The 7,862-nt window shown below is 37.2% G+C and overlaps 1 protein-coding gene across 1 annotated transcript in view; it reads right to left on the bottom strand.

Annotated features, from left to right (window-relative positions):
* The window catches only part of ERMP1 (endoplasmic reticulum metallopeptidase 1), a 64,855-nt gene that overhangs the window by 12,804 nt on the left and 44,189 nt on the right, over positions 1 to 7,862 (bottom strand). The gene's annotated exons all lie outside the window — the stretch shown is intronic.

Below are 7,862 nucleotides of genomic sequence, written 5' to 3'. Positions count from 1 at the left end.
TAATTTTTTATATTTTTGGTAGAGGTGGGGTTTCACCATGTTGGCCAGGTTGGTCTCGAACTCCTGACCTCAAGTGATCTGCCTGTCTCAGCTGCCCAAAGTGCTGGGATTGCAGACATGAGCCACCATGCCCGGCCCATGACTTTTTAAAAAGGGAAAAGAGCTGGGTGCAGTGGTTCATGCTGGTAATCCCAGCACTCTGGGAGGCAAAGGCAAGAGGATAGCTTGAGTCCAGGGAGTTTGAGACCAGCCTGGGCAACATTGTGGGATACTGTCTCTACAAAATACTTCAAAAAATTATCAACATGGTGGTGCACACCTGTGGTCCCAGCTACTTGGGGGCCGAGGTGGGATGAGCCTGAGAGGTCAAGACTAAAGCTAGCCATAATTGACACTGCACTCCAGCCTGGACAACAGAGGGAGAACCTCTTTCAAAAAAAAAAAAATTCCAGGGGAAGACATGAAGAAACAAAGCAAGACAAATGAATAGCCAATAAGCACTTGAAAAAGTGTTCTACACCATTAATTTTCAAAGAAATGCAAGAGATACTACTAAACATCCATTAGAAATGATGAGATGAAAAACAACTAACAGCAACTGGAAATAGCCCAAGCGTCCATCAGTAGTAGAACGATAAACCACGGTATCTTCATACAATTACTACTACTCAGCAACAGAAGGGAACAAAGTGCTGATACTCTAAACAACATAGCTAAATCCCAAACACCTTCTGCTTAATAACCCAGAACACTACAGACAGTCATCCCTTGGTAACTGTGGGGAACTGGTTCCAGGACCCACTGTAGAAACCAATCTATGTATATTGAAGTCCTTTATACAAAAAGGCACAGTATTTGTATATGACCTACACATATCCTCCCCTATATTTTAAAGTGCCTCACGATTACTTATAATACCTAACACAATGTAAATGCTATGTAAATAGTTGCTATACCACATTGCTTTTTTATTTGTATTATTTTGTTTTTTTTGTCTTTGTTTTTTTTTTTTTGAGACAGAGTCACCCAGGCTGGCATGCAGTGACACGATCTCGGCTCACTGCAACCTCCGCCTCAGTCTCCTAGGTAGCTGGGATTACAGGTGCCCACCACCATGCCCAGCTAATTTTTGTATTTTTAGTAGAGACGGGGTTTCACCATGTTGGCCAAGCTGGTCTCCAACTCCTGACCTCAAGTGGGCCCACCTTTGCCTCCCGAAGTGCTGGAATTGCAGGTGTGAGCCACTGTGCCCGGCCTGTTGTACTGTTATTATCTGGAGTTTTTATGAATATTTTCAATCCACAGCTGGTGGAATCTCTGGATATGGAATCCACAGACCCAGAGAGCTGACTATACTGGATGATTCCATTTACATGAAATTCAAGAAAAGGCCAAACTAATCTGTGAATGTACAAATCATAGTGGTTGCTTCTGGAGACTGACTAAAAACATCATAAAGGAGCTTTGGGGGGTGATGGAAATGTCTTATATCTTCATAAGAGATGAGGGTTACATGGGTATATATCTGCTTTTACCAAAACTAACTGAACTGTATAAGATCTTTACATTTCATTGTATGTAAATTAGGCCTTAAAAAAATAAAGTAGGCAAAGGGAAAAGTTATATTTAAAAATGTTTTTCACTCATGGAAGTCCCAAACAACTTTCTATCAGGGGAAGAGTACTCAGAAAAAAAAAAAGTATAGAGTGAACAGTTACAGGAACAGCTGAAGTGGACTTCTTATATTAGCACTCTCCAGAGAAACCAACAGGATATGTACAGAGACATGAGAGAGAGACAGAGAGAGAGAGATTGATTGGGATTTAAGGAACTGGCTTACATGATTGTTGAGGCTGGCAAGTCTAAAATTTGAAGGATAGGCAGGCAGGCTGAAGGAAAAAGTCGCAGTATGAGACTGAAGGCAGTCTACTAGCAGAATTCCCCATTCTCTCTCCTTGGGGAAGGTCAGTCTTTTCCTTAAGGCCTTCACTGACGGGATGAGGCTCACTTGCATTATAGAGGGCAATCTGCTTTACTCGAAGTCCACTGATTTGCATGTTAATCTTACCCAGAAAATATTTTCAGAGAAACATCTAGAATGGCATTTGACCAAATATCTGGGTGCTGTGGTCTACCCAAGTTGACACACAAAATAACTTCCCAAAAAGACATTAAAAAGGGAGAGACCATCCTGGTTTGCTCACTTTTTAAAACAGCTCACAAGCAAACTCTTTACAGCTTTTGAAGATGAGAAACTGTTGTATGTCTTGAAATTTCTCCTCCTCCTTTCTCAAGCATCTGTCTCCCTACTAAGCCCAAGCAGGCTGCTTTAAAAGAAAAACAATTGCTAAATTTCACAGTTCAACACATGTCTTGAGAACCCATCAAGTGCCAGTGATTATACTGGATGCCAAGAATACAGAGATAAATGAAAACCCATTCATGTCTGCCTCCCTTTAATTCTAAAGGAAAACAAAGACATAAACTACATAATTGTGATACAAGATGGTCAGTGTTACAACAGATATATACAAAGGGAGGAAGAAGTGGAAGGATGGCAGTTGCTCACTTAATTGGAAATGATGGGAGAGGAGGGCAGAGAAATCTTCATATTTTGCCAAGAGAAGGGTAGAGTATGGGTAGGAGGTAATATCAAGAGAGTATCACTCATACCAGAAGTAAGAGTGTGTATTGGGCGCAATTAAGGGTTGGATATGGCTATGCAGTGCAAGGGGAGTGCTGAAAAGAATCCTGAAATATACACAAAGTCCAGACTACTGAAGACCTAACATGTTTTGCCAAGTAATTTGAACTTACTCTCCAGGCAATAGGAAATCCATTAAAAGTTTTTTAATAGGGAAGTGACACAATGAAATCGATATGTGAAAGATTAAACTGGCAGCACCATAAAGAATATCTTAGAAAGAAGTTTTACAGGCCAAAACATAAGAAGCTGGAAGACCTAACTACTAGTTTTAAAGATGGAAAAGGGAATAAAATGTACCAAAAAAGATAAAGTCATAATGCCAGGCCAAATGCTACTGGATCTGACAATGAACCAATATCTGACACTAAAAGTTTTTCAGTAAATCTTCTTAAAAATCATAACCAGTCTCAACTTCTTTGAGAAACAATATATACGGCTCCTAAATTGCTGGCCAATTTAACACTTAAACTTTAGGGTAAGAAAAACCACATGCAACTTATTAAAAGGTTTAAGAAGTGAAGCAGCAGGAAAAAAAGATGGTCATATGACTTACCTATTGTTTAAAAGGTCAACTTTATAGAATCCCAGGGAGGAATGAATTGGGAATATTATGTTATAAGGTATCTGCACTACCATGAAGCAGTACAATGTTATCTGAAAGCAGACTTACTGCAAGCTCCATAGCAACCACTAAAATAAGTATAATTGTTATGGTAAGAATATTAAAAAAAGAACAATACACAATGCTCAATTAAAACCTGAGAAGGCAAGTATAATACAGGTCAGAAACTCAGATTTACATATAACAAAAGAAAGCACACTAGAGAGGGAATGAGATAAAATAAAAACTCATTTTTCCTATTCTTAATTGATCTAACAGATAACAGTTTTTCAAAATAATAGCAATAATGTATGTGGTTATGTATACTTCTATGTGTGCACTGTGTTTACATACTGTGTATGTGCACACGCACTTCTGTATAAGTGAGATAAATGCTAGCAATGTTACAAGAGATGGGACAGAGAAATTAGGATTATTTTGTTATTTTAAGTTATTCATACTCCCTGTGATGCACAATAGTATTATTCAAAAGTGGGCTTGCATAGTTGTAAATGTGTATTGCAAACGACAGGGCAGCCACTAAAAAAAGGTTAAAAAAAAAAAGTAGTATAACTGACATGCTAAGAAGGGAGAGAAAACCAAATCATATAAAATGTCCAATTAAAACTACTAAAGGGGCCAGGCGCGGTGGCTCAAGCCTGTAATCCCAGCACTTTGGGAGGCCGAGACGGGTGGATCACGAGGTCAGGAGATCGAGACCATCCTGGCTAACATGGTGAAACCCCGTCTCTACTAAAAAATACAAAAAACTAGCCGGGCGAGGTGGCGGGCGCCTGTAGTCCCAGCTCCTCGGGAGGCTGAGGCAGGAGAATGGCGTAAACCCGGGAGGCGGTGCTTGCAGTGAGCTGAGATCGGGCCACTGCACTCCAGCCCGGGCGACAGAGCGAGACTCCGTCTCAAAAAAAAAAAACTACTAAAGGAAGAAAAAGAGTGGAAGACAAAAACAAGAACAAAGAACAAGGGCAACAAATAGAAAATAGTTAACGAATATGGTAGCTACTAATTCAACTATATTAATAATCACTTTGAATGTCAAAGTCTAAACATACAAATTAAAAGACAGAGTGTCACAGTAGATCAAAAAACAAGACCCCACTATGTGTTGTCTACAGAAAACCCATTTTAACTATGAAGACACATAGATTAAGAGTCAATGGATGGAGAACATTATACCATGCTAACATTACTCAAAAGAAAGTAGGAGAGCAGTATTAATTTTAGACAAAGCTGACTTCTAAAGCAAGGAAAATTAGCAGGGATAAAGAGGGGCAACACATAATGATAAAGGGTCAATTCTCTAAGAAGACATAACAATCTTTCATTTGTATATACCTAACAATAAAGTATCAAAATAGTTGGCAAACTCATACAACTGAAAGAGAAAGACAATTTCACAATTACAGTCAGAGACTTCAACACCCCTGTCAAAAATTCAGTAGGCAGAAAATCAGTAAAAATATAATTGAAACTGATCATCATCAATCGATTAGATCTAAGTGACATTCATAAAGTCTTCTTCCAACAACAGCAGTATGCACATTTTCAAGCATACTGCTTGAAATGGAACATTCATCAAGAGAGACCACATCCTGTATCATAAAGCAAACCTTAACAGATTTAGAATATAATTCATACAAAGTATGCTCCCAGACCACAATGAAATCAAACTAGAAATCAATTATCAGAAAAAAAGCTGGAAAATCAAATTATTTGGAGATTAAAGAACACATTTCTACATAACAAATGGGTCAAAATAGAAGTCTCATGAAAAAAATTTTAAATACTTGAAACTAAATCAAAATGAAAATTCAACTTAAAATTTGTGGCATGGAACATAAGCAATGCTTAGAAGGAAACTTATAGCCATGAATGCATATATTAGAAAAGATTATTTAAAATCAATAATCTAAGCTTCCACCTTAATAAACTAAAAAAGAACAAATTAAATCCAAAGTAAACAGAAGAAATAGTAACTAGAACAGAACACAATAAAGAAAATCAACTATAATCAAAAGCTAGTTCTTAGAAAAGATCAATAAAATTGATAAGCCTTCAGCCAGGCAGAGAAAAAAAAAGATGTAAATTACTAATATCAGAAATGAAAGAGGGGACATCACTATAGATTGCATGAACATTAAAAGGATAATTAAGGAATATTATAGACAAATTATATTCCCACAAATTTGATAACCTAGATAAAATGAACCAATTATTTAAAAGACACAATCTGCCAAAGTTCACACTATAATAGACAACCTGAACAGGCCTATATCTATAAAACAGTGAATCAATAATTAATAACCTTCCAACACAGAAAAAGAACCTACCAAGCCTACAGGGGTTCATGAGTGAATTCTACCAAACTTTTAAGGAAGAAATTATACTAATTCTCTACAAAGCTTTTCAGAAGACAGAAGCAGAGGGAATACTTCTTAACCCATTCTATGAGTCCAGCATTATCCTAATAACAAAGCTAGACAACAACAAATACAAGAAAACTATAAACCAGTATCTCTCATGAACACAGATGCAAAAATCCTTAACAAAATATTCGTAAATCAAATCAACGATGCATAAAAGATTTTATACACCACGACTAAGTGGGATTTATCTCAGGTATGCAAAGCAGTCCAACACTTGAAAATCAATTAATGCCATCTATTACATCAAAAGGCTAAGAAAGAAAAATCACATGCCCATATCAATATATGCAGGAAAAGCAATTGACAAAATCCAAGACCCATTCATGATAAAAACTCTTGGTAAACTAGGAATAGAGGGAACTTCCTCAGTCTCATAAAAAACATGTACCAAAAACGTATAGCTAACAACATACTCAGTGGTAAGAAACTATAAGCTTGCCCAGATCAGGAACAAGGCAAAGACGTCCCCTCTCACGACGCCTTTTCAAAATCAAACTAGAAGTCCCAGATAATGTAACAAGTCAAGAAGTGGAAACAAAAATTACAGATATTAGGAAGGAAGAAATAAAACTGTCTGAAGATGATGTCTATTTAGAGAATCTTAAAGAATAGGCTGGGCGTGGTGGCTCAAACCTGTAATCCCAGCACTTTGGGAGGCTGGGGCAGGCGGATCACGAGGTCAGGAGTTTGCAACCAGCCTGGCCAACATGGTGAAACCCCGTCTCTACTAAAAATACAAAAATTAGCCAGGTGTGGTGGCATGTGCCTGTAATCCCAGCTACTGGAGAGGCTGAGGCAGGAGAATCACTTGAACCTGGGGGCGGAGGTTGCAGTGAGCCAAGATCGCACCACTGCACTCTAGCCTAGGTGACAGAATGAGATTCTATCTCAAAGAAAAGAAAATCTTCAAGAATCAACCAAAGAAAATAAAAAAGAAAGAACCAAAACAAAAAACAAAAAACCTCCTAGATCTAATAAGTGATTACAGCAAGGCTGCAGGATACAAGGTTAATAATATGAAAGTCAGTTGCTTGCCTATATACCATGACTGAACAATACCATTTATTAATACATTAGGACCCACAAAAATAAAATACTTAAAAATAAATCTAACAAAATATATGTAAGAATTATATAAGCAAAACTACAAAACTGATGAAAGAAATCAAACAAGATTAAAAAAATGGAGAGATATTCTAACATGGATAGGAAAAGCCATTATTGTTAAAATATCATTTCTTCCCAATTTGATCTATAGACTCAATACAATCCCAATCAGAACCCCAACAAGTTATTTTGTGAATACTGACAAACTGATTCTAAAGTTTACATGGAAAGGCAAAAGACAAAACACAACACTGGAGAAGAACAGTTGGAAGACTGATATTACCCAACTTCAAAACTTACTGTATAATTATGGTGATCATGACAGTTGTGGTATAGGCAAAAGAACAGAGAAATTAGTCAATGGAACAGTTTGACAGTTTCTTACAAAGCCAAACACAGGCTTACCATATATAAAATCCAGCAATCACACTCCTAAGCATTTACCCAAATGAGTTCAAAAACCTGCCCAGGAATGTTTATAGCAGCCTTATTCAAATATGGATAACTGCTGTACATCTACACAATGGATTATTCAGCAATAAAAAGAAATGGCCTATCAAGTCACAAAAAGATATGGAGGATCCCTTCAACGCATACTTGTAAGTGAAAGAAGTCAATCTAAAAAGGCTACATACTCTATGATTCCAGCTATATAATATCTGGAAAAGGCAAAGCTACAGAGATAATAAAAAGACCAATGGTTGCTAGGGAGAGTGGGAAGAAAAGAGTGATAGATGAAGCACAGGGCATTTCTAGATAGTAAATCTATTCTGTATGATACTGTAATGGTAGATACATGGCATCACACATTTTTCAATACCCATAGAACTATACAACACAAAGAATGAACCCGAGTTGGAACAACAGACTTCAATTAACACTAATATATCAAAGTTAAAACTGGTGAATCAGTTTTAACAAATGCACCATACTAATGCAAGACAATGGGGAAACTCGGGGGGCAGGATATGATAACTATAATTTCTGCTCAATTTTTCTGTAA

The sequence above is a fragment of the Colobus angolensis genome, unplaced genomic scaffold (genome assembly GCF_000951035.1).
Source record: "Colobus angolensis palliatus isolate OR3802 unplaced genomic scaffold, Cang.pa_1.0 Scaffold162, whole genome shotgun sequence".
Lineage (NCBI taxonomy): Eukaryota > Metazoa > Chordata > Mammalia > Primates > Cercopithecidae > Colobus > Colobus angolensis.
This window is presented reverse-complemented; position numbering and strand designations above follow the sequence as displayed.